A 13,178-nucleotide genomic window follows, 5' to 3' on the forward strand; every position below is an offset into this window, starting at 1 on the left:
CTTCTTTTTCACTGAGTTTTGGAAGATTGTATTTTTCTAGAAATGTGTCCATTTCCCCTAGGTTTTCAAATTTCTTGGCATACAGTTCTTCATAGTAATTTCTTACAATCTCTTCTATTTCTGTGGTATCAGTTGTAATCTCTCCTTTTTCATTTCTGATTGTGTTTATTTGTGTCCTCTCTCTTCTTTTCTTGATGAGCCTACTTAAAAGCTTGTCTATTTTGTTTATCTTCTCAAAGAACCAACTCCTGGATTCATTGATCCGTAAAATTGTGCTTTTAGTTTCTATGTCATTTAATTCTGCTCTAATCTTGGTAATTTCCTTCCTTCTGCTTGCTCTGGGCTGTCTTTGTTGTTGTTCCTCGAGTTCTTGCAGGCGTAGGGTTAGGTTGTTTGTTTGAAATGTTTCTATTTTCTTTAGGTAGGCCTGTATTGCTATAAACTTCCCTCTCAGGACTGCCTTCGCTGTGTCCCATAAGTTTTGGGTTGTTGTGAGATCATTTTCATTTGTTTCCAAAAACTTTTTGATTTCTTCCCTAATTTCATTCTTGACCCATTGGTTGTTTAATAGCATACCATTCAGTCTCCATGTTTTTGGGTGCTTTGGGGTCGGTTTCTAATTTCAGTCCCTTGTGGTCAGAGAAGATGCTTGGTATGATTTCAATTTTCTTGAATTTTTTGAGGCTCATTTTGTGTCCTATCATGTGGTCTATCTTTGAAAATGTTCCATGTGCATTTGAAAAGAATGTGTATTTAGCTTCTTTGGGATGAAGGGCTCTATATATATCAGTTAAGTCCATTTCATCTAGGGTGTTGTTTAATGCCACAATATCTTTGTTGATAATTTGTTTGGAAGATGTGTCCATTTTTGATAGTGGGGTGTTCAAATCCCCTACTTTGATTGTGTTGCTGTCAATATCTTTCTTGAAGTCCTCTAAGATTTTCTTGATATATTTGGGTGCCCCTATGTTTGGTGCATATATGTTTATGATGTTAATGTCTTCTTGGTGGATTCTTCCCTTGAGTATAATGAAATGACCTTCTGGGTCTCTCTTTATAGCCTTTTTTTTGAAGTCTATTTTGTCTGATATGAGAATTGCTACCCCAGCTTTTTTTTCTTGTCCGTTTGCTTGGAAAACTTGTTTCCAGCCTTTCACTTTTAGTCTGTGATGGTCTTTTGCCCTGAGGTGAGTGTCTTGTAGGCAGCATATGTGTGGGTCATGGTTTCTTATCCATTGAGCTATTCTGTGTCTTTTGATTGGAGAATTTAATCCATTTACGTTTAAGGTTATTATTGATAGGTACTTATTCATTGACATTTTTGTACCTGTGTTCCTCTCTGTCTCCCTCTTATCCTTCCTTCCCTTAGAGCAGTCCTTTTAGTATTTCTTGTAGAGCTGGTTTGGTGGAGGCATATTCTTTTAGACTTCTTTTGTCTTGGAAGCTCTTTATTTGGCCATCTATCTTGATTGAGAGCCTTGCTGGGTAAAGTAGCCTTGGTTGTAGGTCTCTGGTTCTCATTACTTGAAATATTTCTTGCCATTCTCTTCTTGCTTGAAGTGTTTCCATTGAGAAGTCGGTAGCTAACCTTATTGGGGCTCCCTTGTATGTTATTTCTTTTTTCTCCCTTGCTGCCTTTAAGATTCTCTCTTTGTCTTGGAATTTTGCCATTTTGATGATGATGTGTCTTGAAGTGGGCCTCCTTGGGTTCCTCTTGGTTGGGGCTCTCTGTGATTCCTGGATTTGTGAGACTTTTTCTCTTATCAAATTAGGAAAATTTTCTCTCATTACTCGTTCAAATACGTTTTCTATCCCTTGTTCTTCTTCTTCTCCTTCTGGTATTCCTATTATTCGGATATTATTACGTTTCATATTGTCTTGCATTTCTCTTAATCCCTCTTCATTCTTTCTGAGCCTCCTTTCATTTTCTTGCTCTTTCTGTGAGATGCTTTCTACCTTGTCCTCCAACTCACTAATCCTATCCTCCGCTTCATCTATCCTACTTTGGAAACTTTCTACTGTGTACTTCAATTCGGAAATTGTATTCTTCATTTCCTCTTGTCTCTTGCTGATAGTTTCCATTTCCTTTTTGATGTTGCTGTAGTTTGCAGAGAGATCATTATAGTTTCCCTGTAGTTTCTGGTAGTTCACTGTGAGCTCTTTGAACTTCGTAATAACCAGTGCTTTGAATTCACTGTCTGATAGTTGATCAGCGTCTATTTCATCTAACATTCTTTCTGAAGTTTCTGCTTTTTCTTTCATTTGGGGATTGTTTCTTTGTCTTCCCATTGTTTGAGCCTCTTCTTGTTAGTCTCTGCTTCCAAAATTGATCTGTTCTGAAACACTGGTTTTATGGTGTAAACTTCTGTGGTATGATCCTTGTGAAGTTCAGTGGTGCAGACTCCTTGAAGTTTCTTGATGTTCTTAGTCTCCACCTGCACTCACGCTGGTCCTCGCGCCGGTCCCTGCGTTGGTCCCCTACCACTGCTGAATGTCCCGGCTCTAGTAGCCGCCTTCTCAAGCACCCAGGCCCCTTACTACGGCAGTGGCACAGAGGCTGGGAGTGTCCCGGCTCCCGTATCTGGCTCTCTCTGCTGCCCAGGGCCGTCACAGGGGCTTGGAGTGTCCCGGTTTCCGTACCTGACTCCCCGGCGTCTAGTCCTGACTCTATGGCAGTGGCACAGAGGCTTAGAAAGTCCCAACTCCCGTACCTGATTCCCCAGTGTCCAGTCCCTTCGCTATGGCAGCAGAACAGGGGCTGAGACAGTCCCAGTTCCCGTAGAGGGATCCTCTGCCACCCAGGGCTGTCACAGGGGTTTGGAGAGTCCCGGCTTCCGTACCTGACTCCCCAGCGTCCAGTCCTGTTGCTATGGCAGTGCGCGAATGACCCGGCTCCCGTAGCTGGCTCCTCAGGGTCCAGGCCTGTTTCTATGGCAGCGTCACAGGGGCCTTTGGTGTCCCAGCTCCTGCAACTGACCCTTCCGTTGCCCAGGCCGGTAGCTATGGCATCGGCACAAGGGTGTCCCCGCTCCGGTTCCTGACTCCTCTGTCTCCCAGGACCGTCACAGGGGCCTGGAGTGTCCGGCTTCCGTACCTGACTCCCCGGCTCCCAGGCCTGTTGCTCTGGCGGCAGCACAGGGGCCGCATGAGACCCAGCTCCGGTAGCTGACTCTGCCGCTGTCTGGTGTTTCAGTGTCGGTCACAATCTCTGGTCTTTTAATTTCATAAATGCTGGGTAACCGATGGTTTATTGTGCTGTTTCTCTGTAAATCTGCCAGGATTTTCACCCATGAGTACAGGAGCTAGTATCAGCTCCATCTTACTCTGTCGCCATCTTCCCAGCATTCCTCCTCAAGTACAGTTTTTTGTCTATTTCTCCCATCCCAGGCCCTCCTGCCCTGTCTCCCCACCTCCCTCCCATTTCCTCCCCCCCCCCCAGTCCTCATTCCTGTGTCTTTCATACTTGTTCCTCAAAATCCCTCCCCATTTTTCCCCTTAAATTCCCTTCCCTCTCCCCTCTGGTCACTGCCAACTTGTTCTCTATTTCAGTGTCTTTGTTTTAGAGATAACTTTTTTAATTGTACTTCCCAATTAGTCTTTGAGGGGCTGCAATTCAGGATGTACCAATATTTTGTGAAATATTCAGAAGCATTGACATAGTTAATTGTTTTATGAAATGGAAATACACTTATAAAGAAAAATATTTCTATTTTATATGCATATAGTTATTCCTATAATGCACATAATTAAAGTACTAATATTTATAAGCTGAATAATTTAATTATTTAGTTACATTTGAATATTCAATTAATTATAAAAGTGGCACCATTATATTATTTTAACCACAGACCACGTTGGGCCACTTTGTAGAACATGCATGTTTCATAGAAGCCACACTTGAAAACCTTTGTTCCAGTGCAGATGTGTACAGCAGCATTTTCCAATGAATTTGGCATGTTTGTACTCTGTTCATTTTAATTTTGTTTCACATATTGTGCACATGGAAGTATAAATACAGCAACTATATGCTAAAAGCCAGAATTAATTTTTACAAATAGAAAAAGTGTAAATAAATTTATTTTTAAAAAATTAAATGAAATTTAATAAGCTTTTGCTAGCTCTAACCTGTGGCTTAGAAAAGTCATTAGTAAAATAATCAGTATTTACTGAGCATTAACTATGTGCAATGAATGCTTTATTGTGAGTTTTTAACATGTGAGGAAACTAAAATTAAGGAAAAATAAATAACCTGCATGAAGTTCAGAAGTTTGTAAGTGAAAGAAGCAGAATTTTAATTCAGTTCATGTCCAGAGCATGCAGTCTTAAACATTATTCTACCAGGTATATGGAGCCATCCATTTCCTTTCCTTGTATTTCATCCCTTATAAATAGTGATTCTCAAAATTTAATCTGCATCTAAATTGTGGGAGTGACTTTTCTCGCACACCCTGCCCCCAGACCGCCACGAATGAAAGTAAACATGACAGAGATGTGATGTGATCTGATTGGGGAGGAGAGGTGGCCATTTTCCCAGAGGAAAAAGGCCTTGAGCAGTGGCCAGTTTCTCAGGGGGAAGGCCTTGAGCCCCTTCCTCCAAAGGCTTTTATTGGGTTGTAATACACAGGAATACAGGGCAGCAGGGATCAAACTGTAGATAACATTTCAAAGAAATCTGAGGGCTTAGTATGAGTCCAAGTCTGTCAGGAACAGAGTTTTAGGGTTTCCTGCTCGAACCCTTAACATATGAATGAAAGCACTCTTAGCAGAGCAGATTTCAGAGGTTTATCAGGAAGTCTTTGTGATGTCATATTTTTCCCCAGGACACACTCTAGCAAAGCAAGGAACTGCACTCCTCCCCATCAGGTATTCAGGCTTAAGGGGATTAGAACCAGGAAGTGCTTCTCCCAGAGAACATGGGGACTTGGGCCATCTCAAAGCCTGGTGGGGGGGTGAGAGTCCATTGCTCTTTGTTGCAGCCCCCTCTAATCCTTCCATGAAGGCCTCCAAAGTGGTTGTGTCTGGCCTAGGTTGCCAGCCCCTGCCCTGAGGGGTCTTACCCATCTGACCATGCTTTGGGGGCAGGGAGGAAAATGAGGCAGCATTTGCTACCAGAGACAAACTTTATCTCCTGTGGCTTGCATTCCAGAGGTCCTTAGCCATGGGGGGTAGAGTTACATTTCCTAGAACCAGGCAGAATGATCCACAACACTAAATCTTTTAGAAGGCTTGTGTATATAATACAGAAGTTAGACCCCACTCCTAGATTTTCTAATTCAGTAATTATGAATAGGTCCTGATAATTTAATTTCTACCAAGTCATAAGTGATCTGAACACTGCCTTTTCAGGGACCACACTTTGAAAACCAGTACTTTACAGTATCTCTAAAGTTTATTAATAAACAGGTGGTTCTCATTGTTAGTGGTCTACTATTGTTCCATACACCTGTTTTGGTTAAGCTAGATTTGGAAATCTGTGAGTCCAGATGTCCTTGATTTAAGGATATGTTAAAAATTCTAGTACCTTCTTAAAGCTCTCATTAATTATCTATTGCATAAAAGTTCTAATTGATTAATATATTATTCATTACTCTAGCTGGGCAGAGCCATTCAATCAGTCTAGACATAGTTTGTGAATTTAGAAATGTATCTTATAGAATTTACTGGTATATTGTCTAATTATTAAAAAAGGAAAATGTCTGAGTATGTAGACAAGACCATATTTAGAGTCTTTCACTACAGATGTAAGAACCCTATTTAAGAATACATACTCAATTTTATTATTATTTCTTTATATCTATGTCTTCATTGTTAACTATGCCCCTTCTTTATTACTTTACCTATAACCTATTAATAGTTCAGAAAGTTTTCAATATTGCTCTTTTATTTTATACTTTTTAGGTAAAATTATTTCTACAAATAAATACCTGTTGTAGTGTTATCTTATTCCCAAATAGTGCATTTAAAAATAAACATGTGAGTTCTGGCTGGTGTGGTTCAGCAGATTGAGTGATGGCCTGGGAATCAAACAGTTGCCAGTTTGATTCCCAGTCAGGGAAAATGCCTGGTTTGCAGGCCAGGTCCCCAGTGGGAGTGTGCAAAAGGCAACCACACATTGATATTTCTCTTTCTCCCTCCCTTGCTCTTTCTCAAAAAATCAATAAATAAAATCTGAAAACAATTAAAAAATAAAAATAAAAATAACTATGCAACTTACTATAAATCTATTCTAGAAATACTTTTAAATTATTTTAGTAGGAAACACAATGCCATAGGACTTCGATAGATGCAATTGGAAGTGGTGCTTTTGTGCCAGGCAGGCTCCTTGACTTCTATGTCTGCTTCATACATTTTAGAGATTAGAACTCATGTTATTATCACAAATGAAGGAAGAGATAGAAAAAGTCTGGGGGATGTGATCTAAATCTAGCCACGTGATCTTTGGAGATGGAGATGAGCAAGAGTAAGGGATGCAGATGATATGTACCATTCAATAGACAAGCAAATAAAAATAATTCCTTGAGGCTGATACCTGAGCTTTTCTGGCAACTAACTGTTCATGTGAGGGAAAAAAGCTAGTGAGAACACCAAGAATGTGCTTTAAGTATAATTTTTAAGTACTAGTATACTTAGCCTTAATGGCTGTTGCTTTTAAACAGGCCACACACATGTTACATATATAAACCACACATACATACATAGACACACATTCAGATATAAATGCCCATGGGTAAGCACCCAGTAAAAAATTTCTCCAAGGCAATGACCTTCAACATGTTTTTAAAAATCCATTATAATGTCACATAAAACATCATTGCCTTTACAACTTGAAAACCATTTATATTCAAAAGTAAAACAACCTAGTTTTGCTATTCTGGCTATTGATTATTTTATTGTACTATCATATCTATTTAATTAGATGCACTCTTTTTTTTCATGCTGAAGGAGGTAAGAGCTTGCATATAAACACTGGGAAACAGGTACCAACATTTCACTCATTTAGAAAGAAGTGTTTTTTTCATGTTGTCCATTTGTGTGCAGTATGTTTTTTCTACATTTGCTCAATGTACAGTAAACCTATTTGGTCACACTATTGGCTAGCTGAAAGCAGTTTAAGGCCAGAAGTAATAGTATGAACCCATTTTTCTATTCTCTTAACCAGAGCCATACACATAAAAGGGAAGGAAACTTATCTTAAATCGAATCTCACACTGAATATTTTTATCTTTTACCTCCAGGTGTCCAAATCATTCCATATCCTAGCTCAAAACCCCACTTCCAGCATGAAGCACTGATAATCATTCTACCATTCTACAGGTTCTCTGTTTTCTCTTGTAAGATTTTTGTACTATTATTTTTTTTCATTAAATCATATCAATAAATATATTCTTTCTTCCTTTCTTTCTTTCTTTCTTTCTTTCTTTCTTTCTTTCTTTCTTTCTTTCTTTCTTTCTTTCTTTCTTTCTATTTATTTTTTACTCCTAACTTAAGGATAAGTTTATTAATGAATGAGTGAGTGAGAGACACCAATAATTGAAAGAAATGTTGATTGGTTGCCTCTGGTGCATTCCCCAACCGGGGATTGAACCTGCAACCTAGCATGTGCCCTGACTGGAAAACAAACCCATAGTCTTTTGTTGTATGGGACAAAGCACCAACAAACTGAGCCATCTGGCACCTGGCCAGGGCAGACTGAACCTTTATTGAACTTTTTTTTTTTTTCATTTTCTATAGTCTTGTGGCTTTCCCTCTTTCCATCAATCCCTTTCAGGCAAAGGGAGGGAAGAACATTGATTTTCACTTGAGCACCATCTCAGGCCCAAACCCTTCCTTAAGCATCATTTATACATTATTTTTCTTAATCTCTACCAGATTTTTATAAGGTATGAATTCACTTTGTATGTGAGGAAAAAAAAGAAATCCAGAGGGGCTAAGTAAATTGTTTATATTATAAAATTGAATGTAAAACACATTTCTGTGACTACACACAGGGATATAAGAAACTTTTTTCTGAATATCTTGAGTGAGGAGTCCTCTGCCAATACAGTAATGGGCAGGGGCTCTGCCTGTGCAAGCTTGAGGGAAGATGCTTTGCATGAACACACATGTGCACACACATGCACATAGACATATACACAAACACATACCTATATGCATGCACATACACATACTGACCTGTGTGTATGTACATATGCATGCATACATGCATGCATATGCACATGTCCACAGAGGTAGCTGATTAAAATTCTTGAAGAAGGAGAAAATACAGAGGAGTCTGAAACCTACTGCAGGTTAGCAAAATTATGCCCTGTGTAGTAGATTCCTTTTGGTACTCACTCTATGAAATATTTCCAGGAAGTCTAAAAATAAAACCACACCAATTGCTTAGATAAATGAGGTTTATTATAAAAAGAAATGTCAAAATGAGCTCCCTGTTCTGCTTGATGTGAGGCCATGAAAAAGTAGTGGGGGTGTTGCATAAGGCACTGGCTGATTCCAGGGACACCATGGTTTCTCTCTCTGCACCATGCAGGTGTTTTCTCAGCTCTTAGATTGTGTTTTGGGAATTTGTGGAGGCAGGGAGCAAAGAATCATCAATATACATTAGGCAAATATGTCATGTGTTTCATGGGGGAGCTTAATTCAGAGAATTTGCTGCTTCTAATGAAGTAGTCAATTAGAATAAACTATTTTGGGAGGAAAGAACACTGTTTTCAAAAATCAAGTGAAGACCTGTATCTGAGCCAAGAAATTCACCCATGATCCGTGTTTCTTGCCCATCGGGCTCCTGGGGCTTTTATAGGTATGTGGCTCTCCCAGTATTTGAGACAGATTTCCTTCAAATGGTTTTATTTTCTCTAGCAGACCATGACATTATTGTGATTAATTTGGCCATAATTGAGTCTTATTACAAGACTGACATTTGTCTTTGACTTTGGCACGAAGTTTGCCCCTTTGTCATCATTATCTCCAGCCAGCCAGCTGGAGCTATGGTGTCAGACATTGCACAAATGACAGTCTGCCTAACCAGACTAGACGTGTGTGTGTGTGTGTGTGTGTGTGTGTGTGTGTGATGTTTGGGCTGAGGTGAACAGGAAAGGGGAGGAGGAAAGGGGTCTTTATTCATGAAGTTTATAGAATGGTCCTCAGGGAGTAGTCAAGAGATGACAATGCCAAGTTTAATGAGCAGTAGCACTAATTGCCAAACAAATCCTGCTAATTGGTTTAGGAAGAAGTATGCCTATATCATGTTGAACCTATTTCACACTGTTTTCCCTGAGATAGATGAATTAAACATGTAAAAATAAAGCATGGTGATATTTCTTTAAGTATATCAATATATGTATTGCTCAGTTTGAATATGTGTTCTTGCCAAACATAGCAGAAAAATTAACAAAAGGAATGAATATGCCACGAACAATAGAAAAAGGTATACAAGTAAAGAACAAATATATTCAACTTCCAATGCCAAACTTCAGGAAAATTGTGAATTAAATGAAACCATATTTATATCATGAAATGTTAATTATTCACTGAACTCACATTTTCAGACAATTTTAATGACATATTTTTATGATTATATAATAATACAGGGTAAAGGAAAAGTGGGTTTATAGTTGTCTGCATGGAAAATAATACAGTAATTAATAAATAATAAGATTAAACTCTGTGTTTTGCACTCTCACAACTATAAACCTATATTTGCCCTACTTGTATTGAGTGTAAAAAGCATGATGCAGTGTCAGTTTTGCACCCTTAATAGTGTAACAATTTTCATGTACATGGTTGAAGTCTATCTGGATCAGTACATAATTTTAACAGTGTTTCTTTCTGGAAAAATAGAAAAGAAGTGGTTTTTATGTTATTAATTTTATTTTAGTATGATTTCTCAATGTTTTCTAGATTTTATAAATCTCTACCATAATAAAGGTATAATCATTTATAATTAGAAAGAAAAACTGTTTAAAAATTCTATCACAAATCAAAGAATAAGTGAAGTGTTTGGCATCATGTGCGGTGATTCTTGGAGAGAAGAGGGTGTAAAAGGACTAAATGGTAATGGAAAAATACACTAAAGATTAATAAACAAATAAATATTAAAATAAAATAATCAATAAAATTAGAGTCACAGTTTATTTTATCTACAGTGTTGGGCCAAATTATTAGTAGCATTTTGCCCCACTTATATGTTATGTCTTCAGTATTTAGGAACTCCACTAATGTAAATTAAGGAAATCAGTATTTAATATTTAGGAAAAATGTAGAGTAAAAGAAAAATAAATGTCTGCTTCAGAAAGTTCAAAATCTTGTGTCATTATGTGAATTTTAAGGGGCAGAGGCACATTAGCTCCCAGCTGCCATTGGTGGGTTAGATAGAGTCTATGAAAGCAATGAAAACTGGAGAATAGGAAAGGTGAGTATGTGGCTTGATAAAAAACTAAGTCCCTGAAACATATTCTAAAACAAGATTTCTCCCAATCTTCATTTTCTGAGGGACCACTGAAATTACTCAAGTAGTAGGGATTGGTATTTGTGCATGTAAAGTGGAGCTCTCTCCAAATCCTTAAAAAGAAAAGTATGAAAAAAATGTGAAATTCCTTCATGTACCAGATTTTCATTAGTTCTAGGGCTTCCCAATTGGTCTCTGTGCGATCACTCACTCTTCCTTCCTTGAACTCCCAAAATTTGTATATTAAAGTCTTAAACTCTAGTACTTCAGAATGTGGCTGTGTTAGGAAATAGGGTCTTTAAAGAGGTACTTTATGGAAAATGAGGTCATTTAGGTGAACCCTCATCTAAGATGACTGGTGTCCTTATCAAAGTTGGAGATAAGGACATACAGAGGCACAGACAGAGAAAGACACGGAGAAGATATCATCTACTAGCCACGGAGGGAGGCCTCAGAAGAAACCAACTCTACCAATGCCTTGATCTTGGATTTCTGGCCTCCAAGACAGTGAGAAAATGAGTTTCTATTGTTTAAGAAACTGTCTGTGGCAGTTTGTTGTGTAGCCCTAGCAAACTAATACAACTACTATCATCCTACTCACCACCGCCTTAAAAAAATAAGCACTAGCTCTTACCCTTTTCTCTAAGATTCTCTGACTGCCCTCTGTTTTCTACAGGTTAATAATATTTCCTATGTGCTTATTGCAATCAGCAGTATCAAGGACACTGCATATATATTATTATTTAATTAATATTCATAACATCTCAGTGAGACAGAGATGCTTACTTTCATTTTAGAGCAGCCAAGCTTAATTAATTGTTTAGTGCCATGGTGAACTAGTGCCCAACTGTGGAGATGACAATTCCATTTTAGTTTTTATCATTCCACATGTAGGACATTTGGGGTCTTGTAAGTTTTGGAACATAAAGGATGTTGGAAATTAAAGGACTGCCTCTTCAAGGTTTCCCTGTTGCTCTAGTTAAAGACTTACTGACCAGGATAAATTCAGACCTACTGGAAGTTTATACTAAGGATGGTGGTGAGAAATGAGTCACTGGGCCGGTCACATATTCCCCCAACAAAATTCATTATGGAGGCCTTGGAGATGCACAGACCTGGGGGAAATACCAACTCTGACAACTAACTGGCTATGTTACCTGGTGCAGTTTCACAGAGGTTCCATTTTTCCCTTTAAAATGAGGATAAGAACTTCTTTATGGAGGTGTGATGAATTAATGACCATCTGCATATGAAACAGCAGAGTGGCTGATGCAGAATAAATAGTATTTGTCTACTATTAGTATTATGTGAGATTACAGAGGGATGGCAATTCTCCTAAAAGTCAGAGATCTCACTAAAAAGCCATTAACACTTTCTCACTGACTATAAAATAAATTCGATGTGGTTAAATTGGAAGACTTTAGGCTTGGGTGAGGTGATAAAAATTCTCACTTAGTTTTCACAGAAAAACTAAGATGAAGCTATTTTTATTAGCCCCCTTTCAGAGATGATGAGACTGAAACTTAGTTAATTCCCAAGGTCTCACAGCTACTAGAGAGTACGACAAGTTTGCATGTTGGATACTAACCATCCTCATTTTTCACAGTTACTGCAGCCAAAGACTGACTCAAGTCTGTTAACTCCCAGTGAGCTCATATGTCTGTCTTGTTTTCTCAGACACTGAGCCAGGGTTAGGTGAAGTGGAACCCAAGTATGAACCATAATTTGCCAGGCTCCATTCCTCCTACCTCAAGTCACCTGTTGCTACAAGATGTGGGAGGAAACATAGAGTTTTTGGTTCCTCTTTCCACTTTGGTCAACAGGTGGCCAAAATGGCCATGGCTGAGAAACAGCTGGACATATTTAGCATTCTTTCAGAGCCAACCCTGTAAAAAGATAGAACTATATGTTTTCTCTGGAATTTCCTTGTATTAAAGTGTATTTCCACATATAAAAAGCTAGTGAAGACCTAAAATATTAGCTTTGTAATGTGCCATAAAAACAATACCATTTCTATACAATGAGAAATAGTATTTCTTCCTCTTCTGGCTTCAAAAGTTGTCTTTCTGGAGACAAGACATTTTATTTCTCTGAAAATGATAACAGCATGACCCTAGATGGGGTGGGAGGGGACTAATTGCTTTGATTTTAGGTAAAAGATACAGAGAGAATGTTAAAGTGGAGTTAATAAAAATCATTGACACAAGTCAGATATGATTTCTACTGGTTTTAGTTATAAAATGAAAAGTTATGCATTTATTATGTTTCTATTCCATGATCACTCTCATTGGGGTTCCCAATTTTATTTGACAAAAACAGCGATTTGCCCAGGGTACCACTCACAGTGATAATAATCACTGGTTTTCAGACATTCTATTGTTTCTCTTTATGAACCTTCAGTAGATAAAGGAAGACAGGAAAAGCCAATACTTATGGAAGCCCCACTTTTAAACTGATACTTAAGCATCAGGTGTTAACAATGAACTGGCCAAACCGATCCCTCAGCCCAGGCTCCTTCCCTGGCACTTTATAAAATGCATTTGCTTCTGTGTATTTTCACCCTTAGGGGGAGGCAGAGGCAACCATTTTCACATTTCCTTAGACCATCTGTCTCACCTCCAGTGGTGACTCTCAACCAGATTTACTTTCCTCCTGGTTCCCAGGAATTTCAGAATTTTACTTTCTTCTCTTTCATCCATCCTTCCCACACACTTTACTTTGTGCCAAGCTT

The 13,178-nt window shown here is 38.4% G+C and overlaps 1 protein-coding gene across 4 annotated transcripts in view; it reads left to right on the forward strand.

Annotated features, from left to right (window-relative positions):
- NRG3 (neuregulin 3) overlaps positions 1-13,178 on the forward strand; it is a 1,193,746-nt gene that overhangs the window by 770,187 nt on the left and 410,381 nt on the right. The window lies entirely within an intron of this gene.

This window comes from Artibeus jamaicensis, unplaced genomic scaffold (assembly GCF_021234435.1).
Source record: "Artibeus jamaicensis isolate MK-2021 breed Jamaican fruit bat unplaced genomic scaffold, CSHL_Jam_final contig_332, whole genome shotgun sequence".
NCBI lineage: Eukaryota > Metazoa > Chordata > Mammalia > Chiroptera > Phyllostomidae > Artibeus > Artibeus jamaicensis.